The 16,325-nt window shown below is 51.5% G+C and overlaps 1 protein-coding gene and 1 long non-coding RNA gene across 2 annotated transcripts in view; both read left to right on the forward strand.

Moving 5' to 3' along the window:
• LOC125929682 (Down syndrome cell adhesion molecule-like protein 1) overlaps nucleotides 1-16,325 on the forward strand; it is a 248,660-nt gene that overhangs the window by 78,788 nt on the left and 153,547 nt on the right. The gene's annotated exons all lie outside the window — the stretch shown is intronic.
• On the forward strand, nucleotides 12,345-16,238 carry LOC125915392 (uncharacterized). Its single transcript, XR_007455655.1, has 3 exons — nucleotides 12,345-12,423; nucleotides 15,559-15,667; nucleotides 16,000-16,238. It is a non-coding gene; the product is annotated as an uncharacterized LOC125915392 (long non-coding RNA).

The raw sequence follows: 16,325 nt of genomic DNA on the forward strand, positions 1-16,325 counted from the left end.
AAGCTTGCTGCCTGCTGGCCTGGAACATAGTAAATGCTCATTAAAGGCTAGCTGTCGTTATTACCGGGTGATTGTAGCTGAAATCCCCTAGCTGCTTCACAGAAGAGTTTTGACCCCAAGCCGGCACTGGCAGGTAACCGGAGGGGCGCCTGGGTGGCTCAGTCGGTTGGGCTTCCGACTTCGGCTCAGGTCATGATCTCGCGGTTCATGAGTTCAAGCCCCGCATCGGGCTCTGTGCTGACAGCTCAGAGCCTGGAGACCACTTCAGATTCTGTGTCCACCTCTCTCTCTGTCTGTCTCTCTCTCTGTCAAAAATAAAGATTAAAAAAAAAAAAAAAAAAAAAGCCTTTCTAACCAGAGAGGGATTTTTAAAGGTCTGATATGATGGGGGTGAGGGGAATGTTTATCTTGTTTGTGTGTATTTTTAGAAAGGAAATTGGCAGCAATATTTCGTAGGCCATACGCCCTCCCCCTGAGCCATGTATTTTCTGTCTTAAGGGATATCAGTAATTTAGGAGCTATTCAATTAATTAATTAATCCTATTAATGAATTCTGTCACCGAGGAAAGTCTCACCCCCCACACCCTGCCCATACCCCTTACTCCAAGAAATCTCTTGCTGGATTTCAAATATCCAGAGCTCTCTGTGTTATTGGACAAAGGCCACCGCAGCTTTGCTTAGAACTGTCCACACACTTCTGTCCTCCGAAGCGGTGGGCCTCGTGAAGGGTCTGGGAGCCTCCTCGGGGGTCATTCCGGCCTGAGAACCCTGCCGGCCTGCAAACGCCTTGCTGGCCCAGGCCAGGCCGGGGGAGGGCCCATGGGGGGGGGTGTGTGGGCTGGTGGGGGAGAGGCTGGAGCCCATGTCTGCCGTGCCCCGCCGTACTATCGCTCAATTGTTACGCTGTGTTCCGGAAGCTTCTCCTGCGAAGGGATGTGCGGCAGTTAGAATATTAATCTCTGGCATGTGGCAAACATTTAAAATATGCTGAGACATGGGAGCTGTTGAGCGGGGGCCTTGTTGACACGCTGCCTCACCTGGGTACTGTTTGCTATGTAAATGCCACGGATTCCTCCCGAAAGTTGGAACTGGTGCTTTGTATTTCCTCCTGTTGACCGACGGGTGGGGGGCAAAGCGGTTCGTCCCCCATCCTAGCAGGTGCCTTTCTGGGCAGTTCTTGGAGAACAAGCCAAGAGGTGTGTTTTCGTGCCAGTTGCCAGGGAGCCCTTGAAAGGACTGATTTGGGGGTCTCGTCAGGACCAGCTGTCCTGGCCTGCCTTGAGCCCGCCCTGGGCCCTGCCCTCATAAGGGCAGTGTATAAACACTTGACCCTTGAACTACACGGGGTTGAACTGTGTACAGATTTTTTTCGATCGATGCAATCCGGTGCTGTAGATGTGTTTTGTCTTCCTTATGATTTCCTTAATAACATTTTCTTTCCTCTAGCCGACTGTATTGTAGGAATACAGTATAGAATCCATACAACAGACAAAATATGTAGTAATCTCCTGTTTATGCTGTTGGTGAGGCTTCCGGTCAACAGGAAGTTCCGGGGGGAAGTCAAGAATTAATACATGGGGGCGCCTGGGTGGCTCGGTCGGTTAAGCATCTGACTTCGGCTCAGGTCATGATCTCATGGTTCGTGGGTTTGAGCCCCGCATCGGGCTCTGGGCTGACAGCTTGGAGCCTGGAGCCTGCTTCCGATTCTGTGTCTCCCTCTCTCTCTGCCCTTCTCTTTCTCTCTCTCTCTCAAAAATAAACATTAAAAAAAATAATATGTGGATTTTTGACTGCACCCCTTTTGTTCAGGGCTCAAGCGTAGTTCACAAGGGGGTTGACGCTGTTCCTCAGTGTCCAGCACGCAGCATAGAGCAGGCGAGGCAGGGACCTAGGATAGTCCCAAGCCCTCCCCGCCCCCCACCCACGGCAGCCATTGCTGGGGGAGCAGGATAGCCTTTGCTGAGCTCCCAAGCAGCTTTGCGCTCCTTATCAACACCGGAAGCCACCTCCAGTCACTTGGAAGCGGGCTGAGACGAAACCACTTAGTTGTCCTCGGTGCAGGAAATGAGGACTGATGTCAGAGAAGCTCTGATGGAGGGCTGAGGGGCTTCTGAAGGAGGATGGAGCCCTTCCAAGCGGAGACAGGCAAGGCTTCATGGAGGAGGTGACCTTTGAGGGGTGTGTAGCACAGAACGTGTGGCTGGGGAAGGACGGTGCGGGTGGAGGGCACAGTATGGAGCACCAGGGTGTGTCCTTGGCTTCTCTCTCTCTACCAGGTGGCAGGAGCCGGCCTAATCACCCGTCCCAGTAATGGAGGCTCAGAGCTGCCTCTCGACTCTGGCTTCCCTCGGGGGGCTTCCCTTAGCTAGGAAAAACCACCAGAGATCCTTTCCTCCCTCTGGAAGAGTCTCCATCCCAAACAGAGCAGAAAGCAAATGCCACCAACCTGGTCTCAGACATGCCAGTCATCTAGCCGAGGTTTGGCAGACGTTTCCCTATAAAGGACCAGAGAGGAAACATTTTGGGCTTCGTGGGCCATAAGATTTCTCGCAGCCACACAGCTCTGCCGCGTGGAGCGAAAGCAGCCGCAGACTGTACGTGAACAAGCAGGTGGGGCCGTGTTCCAAAACACCTTTATCCGTGGACACTGGAATTTGAATTTCATGTGACATTCATGTGTCATGAAATAGTCTCCTTCTTTCGATCCCCCCACCACCCCCCGCCCCAGGTATTTCAACTATGTAAATGGCCATTCTTAGCTCTCGTGTGGCACAAGGCAGGTGGCGGGCCGGACTTGGACTCCTGCTCTAGCCGGATTGCGCCTCACACTCGGTTGGCCCTTCTCACTTCAAGCTCTCTGCTCTTGCTCGGTGCACTCACCTGTTCCGACAGGGTAGGGTCACGCAGAGCTCAGGGCGTTCATGTGGCCGCGGTCTGTCTCCCAACGGGGAGGTGGGCGCAGGGTTGTCGAGGTGAAGCTCGTAAAAGCCAAAAGCCAAAGCTCTTGTGTGGGGACAGCTCTCCAAGCTGCCCCGGCTCTTTCCGGGGACCTCAGTGGCCAGAGAGGGTCAAAGATGAGGAGGTGGAGACCCAGGGAGAGGAACCGATTTGCTCAAGTTGCTCAGCTGGTTAATAGCCCAGCTGGGACGAGGATGCCGGGCATCCGGGCCCCGGCGTCTTTCTGCTCTCCGAGAGATAAAAGGGTCTCCGGGTTAAGCGTGTTCTTGTCCCCTTGCTCCAGGCTGTCAGAGAGGGACCCTGGCCTCTGCTGCCATTGTCGCTCAGGCCCACTTGGTGCTGCAGCTTCTGAGAAGGACACAGCCAATAGGCACCAGCGTCGGGTAGCAGAGAGAGAAGTAAACCATGATAAATTGCTCCTAATGCTGCTGGGTGACTGAGATAAAGCCTTGATTGTTTGGGCAGCATAAATCAACACCCTGAGCTGGATGGGAAATAAAGCAATAATTTAAATCTATTTTCAGGGTCTTGTGGGCCGAGTGACCGACTAGGAATTGATATCCCAGAATGGAGTAATGGATGGGGGAGGGTTATATATGGTTAAACCACACCGAGTGGATATCTCTGTACTCCCCCAGGCCTGTCGCCAGCCCTGTGGGTGGGCTCCAGGCAGAACCATAACTCCTGCCTCTGCTCTGTAAAGAGGTCCCAATCATCCACCTGCCTGCTGGCCTTCCCCAGCCAGCCCACCCACAGCCAGCCTCTGCCCCTCCCCCTCCCCCTCCCCCCAAGCACCCCAGCCCCTCCCGCATCAGGCTTATTAGGCCCTTGGTGGGCACAGAGGATTCAAAGACGCACAAGTGAGATCAGTGTCACTAGGTGGTAAGTTCCATGAGATCAAGGGCCGTGACTCTGTAGTTCACCACCATGTTCCCAGTGCCGAGGACAGTGCCTGGCACGTAGCAGGTGCTCAGTATATTTTTTGGTGAATAAGAAGATGGCCAAGCCAAAAAAACAATGATGTCGCAATGCAGCATTAATTGCCACACAGAGAAGAGATCGTGGCGGGGCTGGAGGGGCAGCAGAGAAGGGGCGAGGGCGCCATTATTTCTGGGACATCACGGGATGGCTAAGGGAAGCTGAAGAAGAGGGAAAAGCTCAGCTGAGTCTCGAGATAGGAATGGAGTTGGTCAAAGAAACAAGGAGGGGAGGAGGGCATTTCAGGGGGTGGGACCAGCTCGAGCAAAGACCCAGAGACGATAAGAACTGTTGGATTCAGAAACCAAAGAGCGTTGGGAACTTGAAGAACGGTCACGCCAAGCCAGCGCGTTATGGTTTCTGGTTTCAATTCATATTTTCTCACACTGCTTTCTCTTCTTCCTGGCGTGGTCTCTTTTGGTGTATGATAAACCACGTGGGTGGGAGGATGGGTGTTTGCGCGTTCAAGGGATGGCGCGAGAGGAAGACACCTGGACTGGTTAGAAGCCCCGGGGTGACCGGTCCGGCCTCCTTGGACAAGCCCCTCTCGAACCTTTCTTGTTCTTCCGCTCCACCTGTGGAAAATGGCAAGGTGGGTAGAAGGCCGTTAGATGACCTTCTGGGCTCTTACTGATGCTTTAAGCCATTTCTGGACAGACACCACGGGTCTCACTCCTTCAGCCCTTAGCCACGTACGTGTTAGGCACTTGGTAGACGTCAGTGCTTGGTGATGGGTAACTTCAGGACAGGTTTCCCTGTCTCTCAGAAAAGGGGAAAAGTTGAAGCTCCTCAAGAAACATCGGAGCGATAGATGGTTTCCCGCCTTTTCAAACCGTAGTAACAGTAAGGCCCAAAGAAACACAGGTGATACAGTCCCGGCACCTTAGATGCATTCACTCAGTTAATCCAGCAAAAAACCCCGAGGGATAGCTGCTCTGGCTACTTCCCCTTCCACAGATGCACAGATGAGGATCCGGAAAGATGAACTAACTCACCCAGCGGCATATAGTTATTAAGCGGTAAAGCCGGGGATCGGACCAGTAGTCAAGCCAACCACGATGATGTGACCACCGTGCTCACTTGCCCCGTGCCGCTCTGTGGGCTGCAGAGATGGGCGGTCAGGATGGTGGTTCCAGGTCGACTCCTCCCTCAGCGGCGGAGTCTGGCGAGGCATTCCACCCCTGCCACCCGCCACCTTCCCCGTGGCCACACAGCCACAGGCCGTTGGTCCCTACAAGGTGTTGACATGGACGGGCTCTGCAGAATCTGTCAAGGCCTGACAAGGGGACACATCTGAACGGGTGATGGAGGTCGTAAATTTTTATGTTCATTATGTTTGTTTTGTTTGGCGTAATTAATGGATCTATTAAGCTTAATCAAGCTCTGACCTCTTTTATAACCATTATAAATCAGCCCAAATAGCTCTGGGAGGGGGGTTGGCGTCGTGTTTGCAGGCCTCCCTGGGAGAGAGTGGTCATTCCCTGGACAGGGATGGGACTGGAAGCTACCAACAGGGCATTGGGAATGGAGGGAGCCATGGGGAAACTGAGGCAGGGAGGCTTGTTATGTGAGTCCCGCTTCAGCGACCATGGTTCATGTTTCTGTAAGTCCAACGTGGTTGGGGGTGGGGGTTTGCTGCCGGAAGGGGGGTTGGGAGGGAGGAAATAAAGAATCTCACATACCTTCTACCTCTTGGCCCTAAAATTGGCTTTCCTAAGGAGTGGTTTACTCCACACGGCCCCAGAAAGGGGGCTGGCATGGAGGAGAGGTGGGGACGGAGAAAATGGGGGGCACTGGGGGAGGAATTAGAGGGGCAGAGCTACCACCCAGAGCACGAGCCAGGACGAGGACAGTCATGTCTTTTGCATCTCTGCTCTCTCTGGTTTGGTGAGCAGAGTGATTGGGTGTGATTGAGCAGGGACGCAGACGCTCGTTCTCAGCTATTAGGATGAATGGATCCCCGGGATACCAGCAAGGATGCTGTCGCCTGCGTGCACCTTAATACTAATAAAAAAAAAAAAAAGGAAACTAACAAAATACCATGCCCCATCATTAAAATGCAGAAGCAGATAAAGAGCAGCTCCTGTGTAATTACCAAAAATTTTTATTTCCATAAGAAACCAGCGCTTCATAAATGTTCCAACCTGAGCCTTTCTCTCCAGGGAGACTGGATTTCTATGAATATAGAAATTTGGTAATTGCCCCCGAAACCGTGCTTTTCTGTGTTAATGAGTAGCTGGACGGAGCTTGCTTTTTGCTTATAGCCCTAAACAGAACAGGTTCCTTCCCCGTCGCAGGGTCCGCGAGCACCCACCCCCACCCCCACCATCCACACACATTAGACCCATTAGGGCCTCAGGGTTTGGGTTTCAGGAGGAGTGATGTCTTCTCAGGGGAAGAAGGAAGTGGAAGAGGTCTGCCAGTCAGGAGCCTGGTTCTGCGTTTCCCCAATTGCATATATATTCTTCCTTACCACGGGCATGCATTTTTTTTTTTTATTTCAGTGCAACGTGCTCTAAAAAAAAAAAAATACATGCACTATTAGATTAAAAAATGTACAGCATTATATAGCTTATAATGCCATGGTAGATTTTAAACCTCTAAAAGCATATGCATTAAAGCAATTTTCTAAACTAATATAGCAAGAGGTCCACAAAAGCATTGCAACATTTGATAATGGTTGCCATCTTCAGTTGGAGATAATGATGTTAACAAATGTAATGGGAGTAATGAATGGAGATTCAAAAAAGCTGCTTTTGTTTAATTTTTTTGTAATGCAAATTCAGTTTGGGACTGCAAGAGAGGGGAATGGAGGGAAAAACCCGCTTATTTGAAACGAATCTTAATCCTAGCGGATGAGAGGCCAGTTACAAGCAGAAGTGGCTTCGTTGTGGAATTAAACAATCCAGAGATGCAATTATTAAGGTGATGGGGACGAAATTGGAAGGAGGAGGGGAAAAAAGGAGCTGCAGAATCGAATCTTCTTTCTTGAGGGTGGAATTGCAGATGTTTGAGTAAAGAAGCCAGGGATGTTGTCCCTGGAGTTACCTGTGCCAGGGATTGGATGCCTGTGCCCGGTTGGGAAGAAGGGTGGAAGAGAAGAAAGGATGGTAGGGGAAGGAAATGCCCTGGATGCTCATCCGGGCCAGATTGCTCTATGGGACCCTGAGCTTTTTTATCAAGCCCCACAGCTGGTTCCATGCAGGGACTTCAGCAAGCTCTTCTGCCCCTCAGCTTTTCTCGTCTGTAATTTGGGAGCACCCGTGCCTTCTCACAGTGAGTGCAGTTTTGAGGGCGGTGGGGTTCACATCTTAACTCTTCAAAAGAAAGGAGGGTCGCCCAATGCAGAGCAGCGGTAACTTCGCCCAACCTCATTCTGCTTTGCCCTTCGCTGGGCTCAGCCTGCCCCACGAAGCAGAAAGCATAGCTACAACTTTGACGCACAGAGGAAAAAAGGCTGTTCAAGAATGCCATCCTGGAAGGCTCCGCCAGGGTCACTTAGGAATGCACTCAATTTTCTTGGTTTTCTCTGGAGAAGGCAAGAGCAGCAACGCTTGACCACTGGATACGCTTCTCCAACATTCTGCCCAGCTTGGGGGCGGGGGTGGGTGTAGATCCAGAACAGGCCTCCCTGAGTACAGCCGTGTGACCTTGAAGTGATCCAACTCCAGTTGCATTGATGACAGGTACCACGTGGCCTCGGGCTCAGCATGCTCTTTCTTTCGAGTATGTTCCATTTCCCGAATTAGACTGTCGACTTGCAGAGGGCAGAACTCTAGTGTGGCTGCTGGGTTGTGTCTAGGGCCGTCCAGATGCTGGGACCAGCAGACATCACCTGACAGTTACCATTTCTTGAGTCCCCTGCATGCAGGTATGTTTCTAGCATTTTTCATCTCATACTGACAGCAACCTACCAGGTAGACACTGTGATCATCCCCGTTTCACAGACAGGGAAACTGAGTCACGGAGGGGTTAAATCACACAGTCACGCAGGTTGTGAGCGGCAGACTGCGGTTGAACTGAGAGTCTGTTTCCCCAGTTCTGTCTAGTCCCTAAGGATCGTGCTGGATACATTTGTGGGTCGCTAAAACTGGGGAGGCCGCTCTTTGCCCAAAATGTGTGTCAGATCCCAGTGTCCACGGGCAGGAAGCCGTGACTGGAGCCCAGCCCAAGGAAGGCTGTCTGCCAGCTAAAGACAGGTTTGGGGGGTAAAGTTACTCTTAGGAAGAGTATCAGAGAATGATACGATTTTGAGAGGTGCAGAGAAGTGGGGAACATGGCTTACAGTCCCTAGCTTCCCCAGTTTACACATTAATTAATCTGAAACTGCAACATAGATTTTTATGATTAGCAGCGACATCTCAGTGAGCAGAGAAGGAACCTTTAACAATGATCCCGAGATGAATCCGGGAGTTGAAATATCCATGCAATAAACAAGGCCGTGTTAGAGGAAGCAAAGTAAAATACAAATCCCGGGCCATCAGAACAGGAATCTGTCAGCGGGACAAGGCCTTCTTGGACCCGTTCCTCGCAAAGGGGACAGCCATCCTTGCACCAAGGGCAGGACTGCGCTGAGGCTGGGTGGAGTCCGGTGATAGATTTATTCTTTGCATGTCTTACTGAGGAGGCCCGGCATGAGGCAGGGATGCTGAGCCGGCTCTCTGCATCTGGGTCTGTCTTAGTGTCATTGTCACCTTTAGGGATTGGATCCTCAGGGACCTGGGCCCGGACCAGCTCTCTGGGGTCTCCTTTCTCACAGCTGCTGTGCTGAAGCTGGTGGATCAGGACACTTGCCTTTTGCCCAGAAGGTGCTAACCTATTGGCTTCTGTCTTGTGAAACCTGACCCCAAGCCTAGTGAAACTGGAAGGAGCTTGGGGGTGGGGAAGGGAAGGATGTGGTTATGTAACGATCTGCCTCCCCGTGAAATTTATTGAGATAAATAGCCCCTCTTGGGCTACTTTAATGGACTGAATATTTCTTTACCCTCCCCCTGTCCCGACGCCGAATTCATGTGTTGAAGTCCTAACCCCCCACGGGACTGTATTTGAAGACTGCATCAGTAGGATTAGTGTCTTTATAAGAAGAGGCACCCGAGAGCACGCTCTCTCCCCTCTCCACCATGTGAGCACACAGCAAGGAGGCAGCTGTCTGCAACCCACAGAGAGCGTCCTCACTGGATACTGAGCCTGCTGGCACCTTAATCTTTGGATTTTCACTCTCTAGAACTGTGAGAAAAGAAATTTCTGAGATTTAAGTCACTTAGCCAGTGGTATTTTGGTATGGAAGCCCAGGCGGAGTGAGATGGCTGCCATTTTGTTTCACGATGGCTACTGGCTGGCTGTCCCACCCATTGATACTAGGCTGTATCTGAAGTCCTGTAGTAATTTATTGAGTTTGGCATAAGTCAGGTACCTCATTTCAACTTATTCCAAACTGAAAAGTCTGCGAGGTGGGATCAATATCCTTATCTCACAGTTGAGGAAACTGAACTCAGAGAGCTTAAATTTCTTGCCCAAGTCAAAAAGCGAGTGGGTACACTTGAAGAAGCTTCTCCAGCTTGGGCATACTATGATTCTAGGATAGGACTCTGCCTTGGATGAAATCGGGATGGTTTACTGGGAGGCGTGCCATGGGAGACTGTACCTCAACCCAACGCCGACCTCCAGTAGGACTCAGATAGCCTTGGGCCTTGATGGGACGCTATTGTTTCACTTGTGTGCACTGTGCCAACTCTGACCCACGCTCCCTGCCCATGTCTCCAGAGCACCTGACAGCACCCACTCTCGGGACAGCCTATGTCCCTGCTGAAAATGAAAATATCGGGAATGCCTTAGGTACAGAGGAATGTATCAATTCCTCAAAAGCAAAATATTAGCCACTAACATTTCTTGAGGGCTTACAATGTGCCAAGCACTGTCTATTTACTATTTCACATGACTTGCACATCCATCCTTTGAGTTCGGTATTACTGATCATCCCCGTGCTATGAAAAAGGAAATTGAGACTTAGAGAGGTTAAGAAACTTGCCCAAAGTTCAACAGAATTTAATTGGTTTGGGAAGAACACAAGGACCTTGAGTAACGAAGGAAGTTTGAGATTAGTTTGAGGAAGTAGGAGACCAGCCCACTTTACAGCAGGACCGTCCAAAGAGATTTGGACAGATGGTGAGTTTCTTGTCAGTAGTCTTCCAGCAGAAGGGAGATGCCCCCCGCCAATGGAGACGAGGTGACAGAGCTGTGGATACTGGGGTTACGTTAAGCAGGTTTGAAGTCCCTTCTGACCCAAGTCTTCTTGGCTGCCCACAGTTAGTGTGGGAAAATGGAATGTCACACTGTCCTGTGGATAGGAGCGGGCAGTGTAGGGCCCAGAGCAAGCGGCAGGGTATATGGGAGACATAGTCTGTCCTTTGTGACAGACGGTTCTCACATTCACCATTGCCCTAATCCAGTCTGATGAGTTTACACTGGGAGTCCGGTCTCTTTTTTAACCTCTCAGGGATGGAGAAGGCTACTCGCCCATGCTCCAAGACTGGAAAGATGGCCTCATGGTACCACTTTCGAAGCCTCTGGTCTACCTGCGGCTCAGACGTCTGTCTCCACCAGCAGTTTGGTGCCCTTGCAGGGGGCTGAGTGTGCTGGCTCGGGAAGACATTTGGAAGACTGGGCTTGGGAGCCGCTCCCTTTGGGAGGGGGGTGAAGGAGCAGAGGAGAGAGATATCCAAAGGAACGTCCGAGATCATTCATTCCCTCTTTTCTTTTTCTCTGGAGACCAGGACGCTGATTCCACCATTTTTTTTTCTAGCTTTCAAAGGTAGTATTTACTTAATCACCTGAAACGTGAGCTCTCTGGACAGGGAAGTAACTACCCCTAACTAGTGTGCTCGGTCACGGGGGTCTCCTTGCCCACTACCACCCACCTGCCGGGCCAGGGGTCAGTCATGTCAGGGACTTGGAGTGCCGGCTCCCCCAAAGTACAGACTTTATAGGTAACTTAAAACCCCCTTGGTTACCACCAGGAGTCCGGCCAAAGCCAAACAAGACTACAAGCTAGAGCAAAAAGAGAACTAGGATCTCTTTGCCCCCATGCGTATGTGCATCGGGGCCCCTCTGCAGTGCTATATTTTCGCATGCGACTTGGTCACAGAGGCGCGTAACGTCTGTGCTGGGACGCGGGCCCCGCGATGCTGCTTTAGGAGAGCCTTTGATCTACTCCCCTCGTTTTGCAGAGCAGAGAACAAAGGTCTGAAGCCCGGGCTGCCAACCTGTGGTTTGTGAACTTCTTGAGACTCTATGTGATGTGATTCTAGGTCACTAGTTCCGCGAAGATTCCAAGGATCTACGCTTTAAAATAAGGGCCCCAGGTGGTATTTATAATTGAGCAAGTTGAAGAGAACCGAAGTTAGGGCCTTGCCAGAGATATTAGTGGCAGAAGCGGGGCTGGACCCCAGGTCTCCTGGCTCCCCTCACGCTACACAGGTGCGCGCAGATGAGGGCATTTGTTCGGGGGCACGAGCGTTTGCACCGATGTGGCCCCCTCCCTCCTGGCTTGCGGTTCACCAGGAGAAGTCAGTGTGGCCCAGGGCACGCGTGCTGAAGCGATTCGCCGCACAGAGGGTCTCAAACTCATACCTCTGCCTTCTAGCCCTTAATCCTGCCGCATTACCTAAACTAAACACCGCTCTGATTGCAGTCCTCCCTGGGAACAGGCCAGCATGGGGTCACGGGAAAATTAGAGACGATCTGAACTCTGCTCTCTGCCTAAGTGCCGGCTTCGGTGTCCCCCACTGTAACATGGCGAGGCTGAAGCCAGCCCGCCGGCCAATCTCCAGACCTAGGCAAGACCTGCGAGCAGAGACTGCTCATAGAAGTTGGAAGGGAGGAGGGGAACTTCGTGGAGGGGCCCCCGTGACACGTGGTTTTGGCGTCTGCAGCTAGCAGGAAGAAGTCTGGATTTATATGAGGAGGGGGCGTACTCTGTCTGGTTCATCGAGGGTCCTTTGTTCCCAGTCGCCTCCCCAAATAAAGCTCAAAGGCACCCTCTCCTTTTCAACTGTGTCAAAGAGGACCTGGCTGGGCAGAGAAGCCAGGCGTGCATCCTGAAGGTGCTCTACCTGTCCAAGTTCGCTGTTAACAGAGGTTTGGGAGTGAGGTCCGCCTCGAAGTGCTCTTCTTCCGTGCCCGGCCGGCAAGTGGGCACATCACGGTGCAAGGTACATATTCTGTCTCCATTGTACAAGTGAGAAAGCTGAGGCTCCGAGATTAAGCTCTGGCTTAAGGTCACACTTCTTACCTCATCCTGCTTCCTGCCTCCCCCATCGTTGAATATGTGGGAATTCAGAATTCCAGATGTCGCTACCAAAGAGACAAAACATTCTGAGACTCTGGGGGTGGGGGTGGGGGGGTGGAGGGACTAAGAAGACATACGCCTGCTGGAGACTCTGCGGTCATAGTTCTGCTGAGAGGCAAGCGGGTGGGCAAGATATGTGGGTGAGTGATTTGGACCCTTATCAGGCTCTCTTTCTGAGCATCAATTTCTCCACTCGTAACTGGAGATAATTCTGGACCACTCCCATGGTGGTTCTGAGCCTCAGAGAAGTCCTGTGTTTATCACAGAGAGTATCTACTGTACCGAACATATGTTAATCACGGTAGATGATGGGGGTGAGAAGAAGTGGAATTTTTAGCAGGGGAAGAAAATCTTTCTCCTTCGCGGCTCTGGAGGGTGGAAGTGTCTTGTCTGTAACAAAAGAAAAATATGGAATGTGATCTTAAAAGGAACACAGTGTTCATACTTAGAGTTAATTGGCTGTGAATTAGGATCGTCCAAGACAAATGCAGACTCCCGGGCTGGATTTACACGCCACCTTGCACTCACCTGGCTTCTACAGCCTTGCGGGGGGTTCTCGGAGAACACAGATTCATTTGAGTAACAGCCTGAGCCCAGTAAAATTAGGGAGGTGATTTTGCTGGGAGGGAAATCGTATATTGCCAGTCAAAGGCAAAAGCGCACTATTTTTAGGTTAGGCATTGTAGGGGGTTATCTGCAGTCCCCACCCTTCCCAGCCCCCCCAGGCGTGCCTCCCCTGGCGTGGGCAGGGAGAGTCGACACACAGCACGCACACCGGGGCGCACAGGCGTACCTCGACAGTGCTCTACTTAGCTCACCGCCTTCACCACCCACCTAGTGCACGCAGGAGAAATGGAAATGCTTTTCCAGTGTTCCCCTGAATGAAGAGTTCTCTATTAGTCACCACCAGCCCGGCTGGGCCCCCGGCGGATGGTACCGTCCCTCCTATGAGGTACCAAAATAAATGGCTTTGGAGGCGCCATGGGGAAGTATGCTGAGACTCGCATACAATTAAAACAGTTATTAATACTCGCATTGTTCCTGGGCTGTGGGTGTGCGTGACATCTACCTTTTCCCTTCGGCTGGAGCGAAACCGGGGAACATATGTTCTTGCTGCCGGGGCTCCCGGCCCAGTCACCAGGAGGATGGTGAAGCGTTTTGAGGACCCTCAGCCCCTGTTCCTCCCCACCAGGCTGCCTGGCGCGGCCCATGGTGTCTGTGCTGGGGAGCCGGATATGTGAGTTTCAACCATGAGATTCTTCCAGACTTCATTTTTGCCATCTGTTGGAAGACAATTTTTAAAGAGCGTATCTGGGAACGGGCGAGGGTGAAGGTGGGGCTCGGGACAGGGGCGGAGGAAAGGAAGGAGAGCTGGCCAGACCCCCTGGCCTGCCTTGTTGGGCTGTAGGAAGAAAAAGGCACAGATGTGAGGGCACTTTGAGCTTTTCAGGGAGCATAGCCAAGGCATGCTAACCAAGTGCTTATTTCTTTGCTTATTTCGGGAGTAAATTTCATGATAATCACCTGGCCTCCTTTGCTTTCAGGTCATTGTGTTTACCGTCCCCTCCTTCCTTCCTTTCCTTATCTCCTCCTCTCTTCGCCAGGGTTAGGAGCATGAACCTTGTCAACTGTGTGATCCTAGACAAGCTATTTAGTCTCTGAGATCTCAGTCTTCCTGTCTGTAAAACGGACACAGTCCTGCTGGTAAGAACTGACCTAGATGATACCAGGGAGGAGTCCAGTGTGGGCGGAGCACACAGCGGGTCCTGTATAACTGCGGGGGCAGGGGGTGATAGTTGGTATTATTAAGATCATCATCACCGTTGTTACTTCCCCTTCCTTCCGATGTTTATTGCGCTGCCTCTAGCCATGAGGTTCTGGGCCAGGCTCTGGACAGAGGAGGTCTGTCCCACCCCATTGTCTTAGGGGTTGACACGCTTACATCCACTTCCACTCAGCTCTCTTTAGACGTGACATTTTGCATGGAGTTAAGGCTGAACGCCGAAGGAGAACCCCTAATATCCAGGTACTGGCAAAGGTCAGGAGTGGAACAGAGGGTTAGATTTGGTGTTTTGATGACAGGATAGCTAATGGGCCTAAAATCCGTCTGTCACTTGGGAACCGAGGTTTCCCGGGACCAGAAAACTAGCAAGCGCGTTAGCAGTAGGTTTCAGTGTGCCTATTTGCCACGCGCGGTAAGTAAACAAACTCTCCCAGGTCGGAGTGCGGCGTCTGGGGAGGGGCCCTGGTGGAGGGCAGGGGCCCGGGCGTGGAGCAGGTGACTCTCTTAGAGGCAGAGCAAAGGATTCCAAATGGGACGTGGGACTGTCTTTCCGGGTCCCCCTTAGAGCATTAGGTGGATGGCAAAGACAGCCGGATAATCTGGAGATGCAATAGCCCTGGGGTAATTGAGAGTTGGAGGCCTGAGCTCTGAGCAGTATTCCTTCAAAATCGCTGCTTTGCATAATGGAGTTGCCAAGCAGCCCTGGAATCCTCTGTGGTTTCCATCTCCTTTCTCCACTCGTCCCACGTTCTCCACGGGCTGCTGCCCCTGTATCTGCATGTTTATGGGACGAGCCGCAGCAACCGTGGTCACATTTTCAGAGAAACTGCAAGAGTGCTCCGCTAACTTAAAGAAACCTCCAAATTCAGGGGCACCGGTTGAGCATCTGGCTTCGGCTCAGGTCATGATCTCGCGGTTCGTGAGTTCGAGCCCCGCGTGGGGCTCTGTGCTGACAGCTCAGAGCCTGGAGCCTGCTTCGGAGTCTGTGCCTCCCTCTCTCTCTGCCCCTCCCCATCCCTCTCAAAAATAAAGATTAAAATAATGTTTTTAAAGAAACCTCCAAATTCAAACTTACCAAGTACATAAATTAGGAGATGGTTATTCGTACTCCAGAAAGTCTTTTCTTTTACAGTGAGCCTTAACCACAAGAATCCCTTAACTATCAGCTTCTCCTAGATCATTTTGGGGTTGAGTTATACCTGGCAGAGGTTTTGGCGGGGGGGGAAGACATATAGAGTTAGAGAATTAGAACCACGGTTGATATCTTAACAGTTGGAAGTGAGGATGAATCACCTCAGATATTCTGACAAAGCTCCAGGGGAAAATAACGTTTGATTCGCAAACACTTGGTGATTACACAATTTTTATAAAGCGGTGTGCAATTTTCCTTCATCCATTCATGCAACGAACACGTATTGAATACCTACTGTGTGCCAGGAAATGTGAGAGGAATAACTATAAATAATAAATAGATAAATACCGTTGTTTTCAGGGAAACCTCAAGGAAGAAGAAACGGACATTGATGGTGTGGGATGGAAATTGCCGCCAGTGGGGTAGACAGCAGACACAGAAGACTGATAGAGGGGGATCTAAATCAAAGGTGAGGAGGAGCAGTCAGGGAGGGCTTCTTGGAGGAGGTGAGGCTTAAGCTACAGAGAGTGAGGGTTTGCTATTTGAAGAAGAAGAGAAAGGGCTACCCCAGCAGAGGCAACATCCCACAGGAAGGGGATGTATGTTCTAGGGGACTCCAGGGGGTCAGTACATGGAGGGTGTGTGTGTGTGTGTGTGTGTGTGTGTGTGTGTGTGCGTGTGTGCGCGCGTGTGTGCGCGTGTGTGTGCTGGGGGTAGAAGGTTAAAAACTAGGGCAGAGGCCAGTCGAGGACACTAAAGGCTTTCTGTGCCTCTCCAAAGGGTCCAAATTTTTCCCGAAAGCAAACAGGGGCCATTGGATTATTTCACGTGAGGGGATCGAGATGATCCTGGTTGCATGTGAGAAAGATCGTTGTGGCAGCAGCAAAGAGTGTCAATTGGGAAGCCAGGTAAGAAGCGGCAAGAGCCTGAGGGGTGAGAAGAAGGACTGGAGAAGGGGGCTCCAGTCCCAGACGAGGTGTAACTGGGCGGTGTGTATGGGAGGGAGGGGAGCCCTCTACAGGGAACACAACAAAGCCACGACCACACACGGTAGCCTGCTGTTTGTCCTCCATACGTTTGGTGTGGGGTGAATGGGAGCCTGGAGGGTGAGGAGGCTGGGTGTTCAG

This window comes from Panthera uncia, chromosome D1 (assembly GCF_023721935.1).
Source record: "Panthera uncia isolate 11264 chromosome D1, Puncia_PCG_1.0, whole genome shotgun sequence".
In the NCBI taxonomy this organism is placed as follows: domain Eukaryota; kingdom Metazoa; phylum Chordata; class Mammalia; order Carnivora; family Felidae; genus Panthera; species Panthera uncia.